Here is a 15,400-nt window from a genome sequence, read left to right on the forward strand (position 1 = left end):
ACTTACCCAGAGAACAAAAAAGGAAGCTCACAGAGTGGTAAAGATATTTTCAGTATATTATGTCTGACACAGGACTTACATCCAGAAGACCTGAAGAACTTCTATAAATCAATAGGAAAAAGGTGGTCAACCCAATGGACCAGTGGGGCGAAGGATTTGGGTATTTCACACACAAAAAAGGACATCCAAATAGCTATCAAAATATATGAAAAAATTATTCAACTTCACTGGTCATGAGGGAATATAAATTAAAAACATAATGCTTTATCACTACATATCCATCAAGCTAAGATGAACTAGATGGAACATATCAAATGTTGGCAAGGATGGGACTGAACCAGAACTCTCCTACACTTGCTGGTAAAATTGCAGTTTGGTACAGACATTTGTAAACTGTTTGAGAATGTCTACTAAACTGGACCATTAAATGTAACCTGAGCAATTCACTCCTGCCTAGCTTTATACTCAACAGAGCGCATTTTCATGTTTACCAAAGTCTACGTACTAAAACATGTATCACAGCTTCGTTTGTGACAGCCCCTAATTGGAATCTACACAAATGTCAGTCAACAATGAAATGGATAGTAGTTGTGGCGTGTTCATACAACGGAATATAAAGCAATGAGAATTGGGTGATCTCCAACTATGTTCACAAAGATAAATGAATCTCACAACATAATATTGAGGGAAAATTCAGACAATATAAACACTGTAATAATTCATTTTATATTAAATTAAAAGCAGGTAAACCTAATATATGTTGATGGAATCGGATCAAAGTTACTTCTGGATGACAGGTGGGATTGTGACTGGATGAGTACGAAAGGGGTTCTGGGTGCTGGTTATGGTCTGGATTTCCTTGCTAATTACATGAGTTGTGTTTAGTTGCAAAAATGTATCAAACTATGTATCAAATGCAGAAGCAAATGATTCCAATAGGAACATTTACGAATACAGAGCTGCACTACAAATCCTTGTCCATTTTAGGTGTGGGCAAACATGGAGAATAACACAGTCCAGGAAGCACCTCTATGAGGTTGCATAGGAATGCAGCCTTTACACAGGTGCGCTTGGACTACTATGTAGTTAACATTAACAGAGAGCTACTCTAGACACTTTCCTGAGAATTTATATGCATTTTGCCATTTAATCTGCCCAGCAATCTCAAGAAGTAGAAATTATCTTCACTTTATAGAAAAGAAATTTATTTGACTTGCCTAAGGTAGTGGTAGGCTCAGGCTAATACCCTTGTCAGTCTGACTTTAGAACCTGACTGCTTAGCTACCATGCCATACTCTTTTTTTTTTTTTTTTCAATTTACTCAATTTTATTAAATTGAATCCTTTTCTCTACAGGAGAATATTTTAAAGGGAAATTATTGTCTGGCAATGACCTACAGCCTTCTGTGTATAACCTGGCATTCCCTTAATCTGGAATTCCAATATGGCATTTGTGAACCAAGTTCCTCTGTATGCCTAAAGTACAGTTCTGCTCATAACACTAATATAGTCTCCGCAGAGCAGCTAGGAATTAATTAATGCCTTGTGGGATATGTATTTGCTGAGGAGCCACAGATGAGCTCAGCAATAGAAAGAACCTACCAGTGCAAGGAGACTTAAGTTCCATCTTGTCAGCATCAAGTTGTGTGATGCTGGACGTGATATTTGTGTATTATGAGCCTCAATTTTTGCAGTTTCAAAATAGGAAAAAATAATTACTTCTCTGATTCCCAGATTGTAGTTTTTGGCTCATTCTCTCCATTACCTTTTGGTTTTTGCTTCCTTTCTTTTCTTTTCTTTTTTTTTAATTTTTTTAAATTTTTTTGACTCTGTGCTATATACCATCTAGCCACTCTTGCATATGCTATTTCAATTTATCCCCACAGTAATATAAACATTATCTGTTTATATTCCCACTTTTCCCATGGGGAAATTGAGGCTAAGAGAGATTAGTTGGGTTAAGTTCATATGCCTGTATTAGTTCTCCTGTGTTACTTAATGTCTCTGAGTCTCAACTATCAAATGGAAATAACTGTAATTATTCCATCTGGTGCCTAGGGTGGATTTTTTTTTTCAACGTTTATTTATTTTTGGGACAGAGAGAGACAGAGCATGAACGGGGGAGGGGCAGAGAGAGAGGGAGACACAGAATTGGAAACAGGCTCCAGGCTCTGAGCCATCAGCCCAGAGCCCAGAGCCATCAGCCCAGAGCCCGACGCGGGGCTCGAACTCCCGGACCGCGAGATAGTGACCTGGCTGAAGTCGGACGCTTAACCGACTGCGCCACCCAGGCGCCGCAAGGGTGGATTTTTAATGTATTAGTTTGTTGTTATTATTAGTGTTTTTGTTTAATTCTATTTACTGATGTGCCAGGCAGCTACTAGGTACTTTCAGATATGTCATCTCACTATCAATCTTCATAGCAATGCTGGGATTGAAATTAAGTCTGTTTTACAGATGAGGATACTCAGGTCTTAAACTGACCTGGTCATTTTCCCAAGCCCAGATTTACACTTCAATATGCAAAGTCTCTTCACTAAGCCCAGGACCTTCACATTTTATGGTTCTGTGAATAAAAATTAGTGTGAAAAGTAATCCTTTAAACAATAGTATAAAGGAGAAACTTAATTTTGAAAAAAAAATTCAATGAGTTTTGTGTCTAAAACCAATGCCATTAACTTTTTTCTTTTTATCATAATTTTAAATGCAACCACACACTCTATTTATTCTCTATGCAAAAAAAAATCTGTGAGTGCCTAATGAGACTAAGCATTGAGAAACTGGAAAGGAAAATGCACTCCTCCCTTCTTAAGGACAAGCTTGGGTTAGGTGGAGTGTTAAGATTGAGATAATGGAGGTAGAGAGACAGGATACGAAAGGAAATATAATTAAAATCCATGTGGTATTACAAAAATAAGCGCTGAAGTAGGGTTCCCAAACCAACTGAGAGATGAGGCCCATTTACTGATTTTTGAAGATGATAGGAGACAGGCAAGCATAGAAGGGTCATTAGGGTTTCCATAGCTTATGTCACAACTATAAAATGATAAATATTATAAATCCTAATGAGTTCTAAGATAGGCAGTGGCTCCAGGTATTTGCCCTAAAATCATGTGAGTGACAGGGCCATGAGTTTTGAGATCTGAAGCTTGCAAAAGTTGAGGAGCCCTTATTGAGGAAAGCACACATAGAATTAGGTAAGATATAGGGCATATTTATTTAGAATAAGAAAAGAAATCACACACACACACATACACACACACACACACACACTAGATTTTTAGAGAATCAGGTCCCTTTCTTTCTGAATTAGCTTATATAGAAATGTTTAAATGGAAATGCTGCCATATCAAAACTTATCTTCTTCTCTCTGCTTAGAATATTCTGTAACTCCCAACCATTCCCAGTACTTGCAGTGGCCATGCAAGTGAAAAGACTTGAAATGTAAGCAATATAAACTTCCCCTTATGTCCGTCTCTGGAAGAAGGTGAAGTTGGTATGGTGAATAGAATTCTAAGATGGTCCCAAGATTCCTACTGCCTAGTGAATGTTTCCATGTAATGTGACCTGTGGACATAATGGATGTGCCATCATGATTCAATTACATTATGTGGCAAGGTGAAAGAATTTTGCAGATGCAATTATGGTGTCTAATCATTTGATGTTGAGTTAATCCACAGGGAGATTATCCTGGTGGACCTCACCTAATCAGGTGAGCACATAAAAGATATATGGGGATAGTTTTCCTGCTGACTTTGAAGAAATAAGCTACCACATTGTGAGAAGGCCATATGGTAATGAGTTGTGAACAATTTCTAAGAACTAAGAGTTGACAGCCAGCAAGAAAGTAGGGATCTTAGCCATACAAGGACAAGAAATTAAATTTTGCCAGCTACATGAGGTTAGAATGGGACCCCATGCTCCAGAAAGAAAGCATGTCCCCATGCGTCCTGGGACACCTGGGTGGCTCAGTTGGTTGAGTGTCCAACTTTGGCTCAGGTCACGGTCTTGTGGTTCGTAAGTTCGAGCCCTCATCAGGCTCTGTGCTGGCAGCTTGGAGCCTGAAGCCTGCTTCGGATTCTGTGTCTCCCTCTCTCTCTCTGCCCCTCCCATGTTCATGCTCTGTCTCTGTCTCTCTCTCAAAAATGAATAAACTTTAAAAAAATTAAAAAACAAAAGAAAGGAACATAGCTTAGCAAACATCTTAACTGCAGCATTGTGAGACCTTGTGCAGGGGACCCAGAAGAGCCACGCCTGTACTCCTGATCTGTAGAAACTATGAAATAATGAGTATGTATTGTTGCAAGCTGTTAGATTTGTAATAATTTGGTATACAGCAATTGAAAAGTAAATATATCAGGAAAGCTGAACCAAAAAGAATGGTGTGCCACACTTTGAAATTCATATGCTGCAGTGATTGTTGCCTCCATGACTTTTACAAGAACAAAAACTGGCTTAACCTATAAGTTTGTGACTCGTAGATGTATCTGGGGGTTATAAGTTAAGGACAATTGTTCTATTTTAATTTTGAAAAATTTTGTAATGTTTATTTTTGACAGAGAGAGAGACAGACCTTGAGTGGGGGAAGGGCAGAGAGAGGGAGACACAAAATCTGAAGCAGACTCCAGGCTCTGAGCTGTCAGCAGAATCTAATGGGGGGCTTAAACTCAAGAACCACAAGATCATGACCTGAGCCAAAGCTGGACACTTAACTGACTGAGTCACTCAGGGGCTCTGCAATTGCTCAGTTTCAGACACTAGTGCTAATTTACTGGGTAACCCTGAGCTCATTTTTTTCTTGTATGGGTTTCAGTGTTCTAGTCTTCACAGTAAGGGAGTTGGATAATTTGATCTCCAAAGATTTTCCAGCTTTGACAACTCTACAGAATTATCAAGTGTATTGCCAGATGACAGGCTCCATGAAAGCCACTGGCCCCTCTGTACTTGTGGGTAGGTTCAATTTGTTTAGGCACACAATTTTCTTTGCATTTCAAAGTGGTCTGGGCTCTGCATTGAGATCCCCCTTCCACATAATATAATTATAGAAGCACAGATGATTCATTCTCCGAAATGGTCTATTCACTTAGATTAACCACACCTAAAACAAGAATCTTCTTGACCTGAGAATCTTCATTTAGAACTTGCTGATTCAATAGAAAGACATCAAATTACATCCACTGTTAATTTTAAATTAACTCAAAGTATTTAATTAACACCTCTTCATACAGAAAAGGAAATAAGGATACTTTCCACTACAGGCAATGAAGACCACTTAAGAGATTTTTATAAATCAAATTTAAACCCCATATCCATTTAAACTCTTTCACAATTAAGAATATTCAGGGTAGAGATGCACATAAAGCAATTAGCAGCTCCGGAGAAGGGATGGGGGAGGGATACTAAGCAAGATTTGATTAAATGTTGAAATGAAGTGAAGCTAAGTCTTGCATAATTGTGGAAGAGGAACGTAGTCCCTCAGGTATATGTTAAAACTGGAAGGAAAACTACAAAACCTGTGAGCTCACTAAAGACCGTTAAATGTTATGGGGTACATGAGACACCTTCTCAAACAGTAGGTTCTAAAGTCTTTCTAATGGGAAAAGAATGTAGATCTGGATCAGTAGACCCCCTGACTTGATCATTAATTCATTAGATGGCTCCAGTAGGTCAGTTGAGCTCCAGAAGCTCACTTTGAGCTTCATTTCCCTTACTGTAAGCAAAATGATGTGGTATTTACATTAAATGAGCATTAGAACCACTTGTTCCTTGAGCTTTTGGTATATGTTAAAATATAGAGAAACCATTTTTAAATGGCCAAATCAGTTTTAGGAAAAGCTGGGAATTAAATGGATTAATTTTATTGTTGTTGTTTTTTAATTAGAAGATTTCTCGAAGTCTTTTCTAGGCTGATGGGGCCTAGAATCTCCCAGGTGATTATATTTTCAGCTCATTTGATAAAAGAATCCCCTGTTTTTAGACAATATCTAGGAACTGCGTTGAGCCGAACACATGTCAAAAAGCACCAGATGAGATGATCTCTAAAGACCTTGAGAGTGCAACATCCTTTGAATCTTGATCATCTTGTCTGTACTTTAGCTCTAGGTACATTCATGAGCTGGAAAGGATGTTAATAGGCGTAGCACTTTTGACAGTAATTTACTAAGTCTCCTTGATGAAGTCAAACATTTTAATTAAATATTCATTAGCTTCAAACCTGAGCCTTGTTAACTATGGATTTATTTCAAGCATGAATTTAGGGACCTTCCCTTTTTACAATCTCTTTATAGTTTCAGATGTACACACTGACCCCAAAGCTTAAATTATCAAAATCCAGAATCAAAAACCAGATGCCGTACAGAACATTTTGGTTCCATTCATTTTTTCCTTATTCTTACCTACTTCAGGTAACACTAAAGATTGTCAAGTTGAGACAGAATTAAACTTCACACAATGATAGTACAATGTGTGGAAAGGGAAGAGAGTATGTTACTTTGGGATGAGAAAGGGCTTTGGGATGGAATGGCCTGGGGGTTTAACTCTTAGCTAAATTGTACTAGCTGTGTGGTCTTGGGCAGGTTAATCAAGCCCTTTTACATGTTTGTTCTCATCTCCAACAATTGTTGGTGCAAGTAAGCTGTATATTTCCTGAGTATTATTAAAATTCATGAGTTAAATGTTGCTTTTCTATTTTCTGTAGCAGGTCTGTTTCTTCTGCAAATCTCCTAAACTATTGGATAGTATGATAGTATAAGCTTGGTAATTATACATACCCGAGTCTCTTCTGTTTTAAATAATCCCCTTTCATTTAAAAGTCACTTTCACTTTTGTTTAAAAGTTCACATTCCACAAGAATGGCATTGGGAGTCTTTGAAAGGATTCTATAAATAGTACCCCTCACCTCCAAAGTTTGAGCCAGTTGAGAAATAACAGCAAAGAAGTAAATAAAATGACCAAAATATCACATTTCTTTGAATCCAGGGAAATATAGTTATTTTAAGGCATACCATTATTTTATATACTTTAGATAAAAGCACTGCTAATTAATATTTGACAATATACTTTCTTACAACTTGTAATTTCTATTTTACTCTTGAAAAAAAATAGACTTAGTTCATATATTTTTATTTTGCATTAGTCTTATCCAAACATAAAGAAAATGTGAACCAACTAAACTAGCAAAGGTTTTCATAAAGCATCTTTGTATTGAGAGATTGTTATTTTTCACTTGGGTAGATCAATTTCTGAGCTTTTTCTGTATAATTTTGCTTGTCTCCTGTCAGAAGTCTTGGCGATATGGCATTCTTAAAATAGGCCCTTAGAAAAAAATCCAGAAGTCATTGTGTTAGACTTTTTTTTTTAAAGCTTTTATTATTTATTTAGAGAGTGCACACATGGCAGAGAGAAGGAGAGAGAGAGAATCCCAAGCAGGCTCTGCATTGTCTACACAGAGCCAGATGCAAGGGTAGAACTCATGAACTGTGAGATCATGACCTGACCTGAAATCAAGAGTCAGAGCCGACTGAGCTGATGGAGACACCGGGTTCCCTGCTGGACTTTTAAACTGGCTTTTCAAAGATGAGGAACTAGCCTCATTTTCACTATTGCTTTGACAGGATATGTTCCTAAACATATTAGATGTAATTCCTCACTATTTGGTTCCTAAGGCTTAAAAACAATCCTGAGGACTTTCTCCAGTGTTTCTGATACCCATTCAGCAAGTTTTGATAGAGGAACATTTAATATTAGTAAATGTGTAAGCAGTGACCACTGTTATGACCGCCGCCTGGCCAACAGTGAGCCTTCACTACTGATGAAGTGGATTTTTTTAGCGTGATTAATATATACAAGCAAGTGATCTTTCTAATACTAAACAGAGATGGACTGACCTACTGACACAGAGGCTCTGGTGCAACCAGCAAGTAGCTGCTGCCAATAGCAAGAAGAAAGGGCTCTGTCTCACAAACCTGTTTCTCCTTTCAGACTAATAAGCCAGTTAAGCCAAAATAGGTATGAGGATGTGGATAGAATCCATGAATATTATAATATTCTACTTTGTATTTTCTGCATTCTCCTTGCTTTTTGCTGCACAGTGGCTTATCTGGTCTGCTGCTCCAATGTGATGACACGCCCTGCTGGAGTGAGAGTCTACGAAGTCTCCCTGCTCCCTCAGGAGATCTTTATAGCTCTATTAGATTCTGGTATCCTCATGCTAGGACATGCACAGATTCCCATTTTTTGTGCACATCCCACTCCATGCTGTGGGATCTGATAGAGCTGCCACAGTCCACCTATCTAGACACATTGCACATTGCTGTCACTTCATGCTGTAGCACCATACCTTCTTGAAGATGCCACACCCAGAGCTTCTTCTAGAGATTTGATGCTACAAGCTACCCATAGATCTCTGTACCGCTCATATTCTCAGGTGTCACCAGAAACATAACTCTGGATAATTCTATTACTCTCTTCTCCTCTAAGTTTCACACTAAGAAAGAAAAAGTGAGGACTCACTCCTCTTTGACCTTTTGTTATCTCTTTTTCTTGCCTATATTCCCTCATGGTTAAAAGGACTTATGAGTTCAGTGTTTTCTTTCTTTCCTTCCAGAATATCCCTCTTCCTTTGCACCTCCTTTCCCCCAGGTTTGTAGTGCCCAGGAGACATGATTTAAGGGTAGGGGTTTGTTGTTCAAATTAGGATAATCTTGAGTGTGAAGGGGGGCACTATTCATAAATACATTGGGACAATGGGCATAAGCCAGGAACAAGCAGGCATGGTAGATACTGTGATATGCTACCCATATCCCCCTTAAGGGAGATGGACTCAGTGTAGGGAGGTCACTTTACCCACCATCACACTCCTTTTTCAGAGCAACCAATGACTGATCCAGTGTGTGTGTGTGTGTGTGTGTGTGTGTGTGTGTGTGTGTGTGTGTGTGTGTTGGTGCGGAGGAGATATAAAGGCTTGCCATCTTCAACTCAGGACAATTCTGTAGGGTCTACTCAGCTTCAGAGCTCCCTATGAGATTGGCTGGAGCTACACTGAGGTTCATTGCAGCTCCTCCTTTCCTTCTGTCCAGTGCTGCTTCTTTCCCTTCCCTTCCACAAATGTAAATCCCAGGATACTGTCTAGTCAGTATCTTTCACTCTAGCATCCATAGTCCATCTCCAGGTTTGCTGCTCAGGGAAACCTACCAGAAACACCAGGCAAACTGATACTTGTGGTCACCCTATTTATGGGGAGAAGTGATAGAAAACACAAAAGCCTTTGCAGTGTATAAATTACACCTCAGAAAACCTGACTACACACATATGTACAAATGCAAACACACAGGAGGAACGTTTGCAGAATATTGCAAAAATAAAATTTGAAAAATATCCCTATAACTTTGTGATGTGGGATACAACCTAACCTCACATAAAAATTGAATGAGAAATGAGAGACTCATTGTGAAGGTCCTGAGAGCAGGTGTGACACTCAATAATGTAAGAAAGCAGCTAATCTTATTTTTCCCCCTCTTTTCCCTTTCCCTAGTCTTCCACATAAATAAGAATTTTACTCTTCACAAAAAAATGTGATTTACTCTTTATAGACCTGTTTCAAATATCCTGAAGTCTTACTATAATATGCTTGATTATAGAGTAGGATCCAGACCATACCCGAAGACTTAATTGCTAACATATTAAAATGACCCCATTAATCATGTTGTATTGCATGAAAGGCAGATTTATTGCAAGAACTTCAAAAAAACAGTATAGTGAGGTTCCCACCTGGCATGAGAGCAGCCCTTATGTTGTTTTTAAACACATCGATGTTGCCATTCATTCATTCATTTATTCGAAATACACTTATTTATTAATGTCTACCATAAGAACACTACTTTTTGAAAGTGTAGAAATTAATGCAATTTCATTCTTGTCATCGAAAACAATTTTGCTTAGGAGTGAAAACAGCTATGTCATTGAGTATTTTTAATTATACCAAATATTCTAAAAGAAGAGTCCCTGGATGCTGTGTAAGTTACAGTAATTAATCATGCCAAAAATAATCAAGGAAATCTGAGATAAGGCGAAAGTAGTTTTGGTCTGATGGAAAAGTAAGAGTCTTCCAAGGCCTGGAAACTGTGGAGAGAATTTTAAGGCAGAGGGAACAAATCACTCAAAGGCATAGTGTTATAGAACTCAGAGTCCACAGTAATCCACAACTAATTTTGTAGGCCAGGGATATACTGTTTGTGTATAGAGGAGGTAATGGAAAGAACTGGAAGAGGTAATAAGAATAATTAAACTCTAATACCTACTATATGCAGACCGATGTTCCAAGCATATTGCTTATATAGTTACTAGATTCTCCTAACAGTTCTATGAGTTAGGACTATGATTATCCCCATTTTATAGGTCTTAAAACAGAGGCACCAAAGGATAGAGTCACTTGTCCAAGGTCACATTTAGAACAAGGAACTAAGGGTCTTAACCCATGCAGATCTGGCCCCACATGTCATGTTCTCATCCTGTGTTCTATGCTTTCATTATTTTGAAGGTGATATGATGCCATCGGAATCCATAATTCATATTGGATGCAAACTGACGGTAAAACTAGATTAGTCGTATGAAATCCATGGGTGACAAAGTTATCAGAAGTTGATTGTGGAAGTGAGATAAATCTATCTCATCTTAAATCTAGGCATTCATAGTGTCCACCAACAGGATTGTAAGGTTGTACTCTGTAAAATTTGCATATGATCGGTTTCGTAAATACAGCCTTTGGAGGATGAAATTTTAAGACTGATTTTATTTAAAATTACAGTGTTTAGCCATATTAGATTTCATATTTTTATTTTATTTTAATTCCAGTCAGTCAACATACAGTGTTATATTAGTTTCAGGTGTACAATACAGAGATTCAACAATTCCATACCTCACCCAGTGCTCACTGGGATAGGTGCTTTCCTTAATCCTCATCATCTATTTAACCCACCCCTCCCCTCTCGTAACTATTGGTTTGTTCTCTAAAATTAAGAGACTGTTTCTTAAGTTGTGTCTCTTTTTTCTCTTTGCTTGTTCGTTTTGTTTCCAAATATGAGTGAAATTCCACATATGCGTGAAATCATATGCTATTTGTCTCTCTCTGACTGACTTATTTCACTTAGCATAATACTCTCTAGCTCTATGTCCTTGCAAATGACAAGATTTCATTCTTTTTTATGGCTGAATAATATTCTGTGTGTGTGTGTGTGTCTGTGTGTGTGTACACACACAGACACACACACACACACACAGTAGATTTTATATATATATAAAGTCTCCAGACCATGTACACATATATACATACACAGACACTTGTTCTTTATCCATTTATCTATCGATGGACATTTAGGTTGCTTCCATATCTTGACTATTACAAACAACGCTGCTATAAACATAAGAGTACCTATGTCCCTTTGAATTAGTGCTTTTGTATTCTTTAGGTAAATACCCAAGAGTGCAATTGTTGGATCATTGGGTAAATCTATTCTTAACTTTTGAAGGAACCTCCATACTGTTTTCTAGAGTAGCTGCACTAGTTTTCATTCCTACCAATGGTGTGGGAGGGTTCCCCTTTCTCCACATCCTCACTGACACCTGTTGTTTCTTGTGTTGTTGATTTCATCTGTTCTAACAGGTGTGAGGTGGTATCTCATTGTAGTTTTGATTTGCATTTCTCTGATGGTAAGTGATGTTGCACATCTTTTCATGTATTTGCTTGCCATCTATATGTCTTTGGAGAAATGTCTGTGCATGCCTTCTGCCCACTTTTTAATTGGATTATTTGTTTTTTAGGTGTTGAGTTTTATAAGTTCTTTAAATATTTTGGATACTAACCCTTTATGAGATAAATCACTTGCAAATATCTTCTCCCATTCAGTAGGTTGCCTTTCTTTTCTTTTCTTTTCTTTTCTTTTCTTTTCTTTTCTTTTCTTTTCTTTTCTTTTCTTTTCTTTTTTTTGGGGGGGGGGTTGGAGGGACTGTTTCTTTATTTCAAAAAGACAATTGTATCAAAACAGTTTTACTATTGGTTTCTTTCTCTCAATCAGTGCCACAGAGAACAAACCAAAGGAGAATGCATTTTAAGCCAATAAGCTGCAGGATAAACACCTAACAGACCTCATGGTAACCTCACCAAAAAGGGGAACTGGGCAGGGAAAGAAACTTAAAAGATCAGCATATTATCAGCCCACAGACTGTAGAGAGAGTTCTCAGCCAGACGGGGTGGCCAATGTGCCCCAACCCTAAAGAAGTGAAGTTTCAAAATAAATTTGGAGAGGGCAGTATGTGTTAAGCTGAAAAATTTCTTTCCAAATGTGAGGAAGGGGTTAGACTGCTGCTTCAGAACTGTGGAATTATTTGGATGTTGTACAAATGGTTACTACATCAACAGAAAAAAAGGTAATTACAAAGTGTGTACATCACAACATGCTTTTAAAGACACTTTGCATTGTGCACACATTGCAAAAAAACATTGTCCCCAGGGTGCTCAGCTTGAAGCCCAACTGGAATGCCTGGGGAGAGACAGAGACAGTTTGGCGAAAAAGACACAGGGGTTGGGGTGGGAGAGGTGGCAAAAGGAGAAAGCAGCCTTCCAGTTAAAGATCAGCTCTCAGTTTGAAGGCCAGCTTCAGCCTTAGGAGGAGTCGGGCTGAGAGGGAGGAGCAGTGTCAGAGCAGGACTGGGCTGCTCTGCCTCTCATTCAGGTCAAGCGGAATCTGGTCCAGCATCCTTTGTGTACAGAGGTGTTCCTCTTTGGTGCATTTCAGCTATGTCCCAGGTCATCAGTTGTCTTCTCCAGTTTGGCCACTGACCTGTCAGCAAACTCATCGTGCACGGGTCTCTGCTTCCTTGAGTTTATCTGTAAGAATATTTATCTCCTCTTCATATGTGTCCTCTGCTTGAGAGTAATTTTCTGCAGTAGCTCTCAGGCACTTCAGGTTCTGGTCCATCAGTCTGATCTGCTCATCCATGTCTTGGCAACGAGACTATGCCAGCTCAGGTCATTCCTCGTGCTCCTCAATAATCACCAACTTCTGAGCCCCCTTTTTGGACTTTAGATTTGCCTCTTCTGCAATGTGCTAAGCTTCTTAGAGTTGATTTCCTGGAGTTCCATCTTTTCTTCATATGTTAAGGCTAGGTTTTCAATAACGTCCATACCTCTCTTGCTCTGAGTAGCAGCTTTCTCAATTTCCTCCACTTTTGCAGGGCAGCCGCCAGGTGCTCCTGGGCACTGTTCAGCTCCTCATCAACCAGCTGCATCCTAGGGGTCAAGGAGGCCACCTCAGCCTCAGCCTGCTCTTGGCCACCTTTCCTCCTCCACTTCCCACTGCAGGTTCTCCGCCCATTCCTCTGTGTCACCTGCTTGCTGCTGCAGAACGTAGATCCTGCCTTTCACCGCCTACATGGTGGTGATCCCTACCATGGTGCCCACCCAGCCCATGCTTGCTCTCAGCTTCTGGCCTCCTTCCATCCACACTGCAGCCACTTCTCACCCCCACTTCCACCCATTCCACCCTGAAATACTAGACCGCCAGTAGGTTCTCTTTTAGTTTTGTTATTTCTTTCACTGTGCAGAAGCTTTTTATTTTGATTTAGTTCTAATAGTTTATTTTTGCTTTTGTTTCCCTTGCTTCAGGGGACCTATCTAGGAAAAGTTACTATGGCTGATATCAAAGACATTACTGCCTCTGTTCTCTTCTATGATTTTTGTGGTTTCAGGTATCCCATTTAGGTCTTTAATCCATTTTAAATTAATTTTTGTGGATGGTGAGAGAAAGTGGTCAGTTTCTTTCTTTTGCATATTGCTGACCAGTTTTCCCAACACCACTTGTTGAAGAAACTATCTTTTTTCCATTGGATATTCTTTCCGGCTTTGGGGAAGATTATTGACCATACAGTTGTGGGTTTATTTCTGGGTTTTCTATTCTGTTCCGTTGATCTGTGTGCCTATTTTTGTGCCAGTACTATGTTGTTTCGTTCACTGTAGCTTTATAGTGTAACTGGAAGTCAGCATTGTGATGATTCTGGCTTTGCTTTTCTTTTTCAAGATTGCCTTGCTATTCAGAGTCTTTTGTGCTTCCATACAAATTTTTAGGATTGTTTGTTTTAGTTCCGTGAAAAATGCTTTTGGAATTTTGATAGAGATTGATTGGGTAGTATAGACATTTTTGACAATATTTGTTCTTTCAATCCATGAGCATGGAATGTCTTTCCAATTCTTGGTGTGGTCTTCAGTTTCTTTCATCAGCGTTTTATAGTTTTTAGACTAGAGGTCTTTCACCTGTTTGGTTATGTTTATTTCTTAGATATATTCTTGTTATTGGTGCAATTGAAAATGGGATCTTTTTTTCATTTCTCTTTCTGCTGCTTCATTATTGGTGTATAGAAATGCAACAGATTTCTGTGGATTCATTTTGTGTCCTGTGACTTTACTGAATTCATTTATCAGTTCCAGGAGTTGTTTTGGTGGAGTCTTTTGGATATTTTATATATAGTATCATGTCATCTGCAAATAGTGAAAGTTTTACTTCTTCCTTACCTTGGAAAGGTAGGATGCCTTGAATGCCTTTTATTTCTTTTTGTTGTCTTTTAGCCGTAGCTAGCAAATACAATACTGTGTTGAATGAAAGTGGAGAGAGTGGACATCCTTGTCTTGTTCCTGACCTTATAGGAAATGCTATCAGTTTTTCCCCATCGAGGATGATGTTGGCTGTGGGTTTTTCATGTATGGCCTTTATTATATTGAGCTATGTTCCCTCTAAACCTACTTGGTTGAAGGTTTTTTATCATGAATGGATGTTGTACTTTGTCAAATGCTTTTTCTGCATCTAATGGAAATGATCATATGGTTCTTATCCTTTGTCTTATTGATGTGTTATATCACATTGATTGATTTGCAAATATTGAACCACCCTTGTAACCCAGGAATAAATCCCACTTGATCACAGTGAATGATTTTTTTAATGTATTGTTGAAATTCATTTTACTAGTATTTTGTTGAGGATTTTTACATCTGTCTTCATCAGGGGTATTATGCTGTAGTTCTCTTTTGTGTGTGTGCTGTATTTATCTGGCTTTGGTGTCAATGTAATAAATTTGGAAGTTTTCCTTCCTTTTGTATTTTTTTAGAATAGTTTGAGAAGATAAGGTATTAAATCTTCTTTAAATGTTTGGTAGAATTTGCCTGCGAAGCCATCTGGTCCTGGATTTTTTTTTGTTTGTTTGTTGGAAGTTTTTTTGAATCATTGCTGGATATCAGTCTGTTCAAATTTTCTATTTCTTCCTGTTTCAGTTTTGGTAGTTTATGTTTCTAGGAATTTATCCATTTCTTCTTGGTTATCCAATTTGTTGGGGTATGGTTTTTCATAACATTCTTA

The 15,400-nt window shown here is 38.4% G+C and overlaps 1 pseudogene; it reads right to left on the bottom strand.

Moving 5' to 3' along the window:
* Positions 1–12,691: 12,691 nt before the first annotated feature.
* LOC101084986 lies at positions 12,692–13,446 on the bottom strand (annotated as a pseudogene).
* Between the last annotated feature and the right edge of the window lie 1,954 nt (positions 13,447–15,400).

The sequence above is a fragment of the Felis catus genome, chromosome D1 (genome assembly GCF_018350175.1).
Source record: "Felis catus isolate Fca126 chromosome D1, F.catus_Fca126_mat1.0, whole genome shotgun sequence".
Classification (NCBI taxonomy): Eukaryota; Metazoa; Chordata; class Mammalia; order Carnivora; family Felidae; genus Felis; species Felis catus.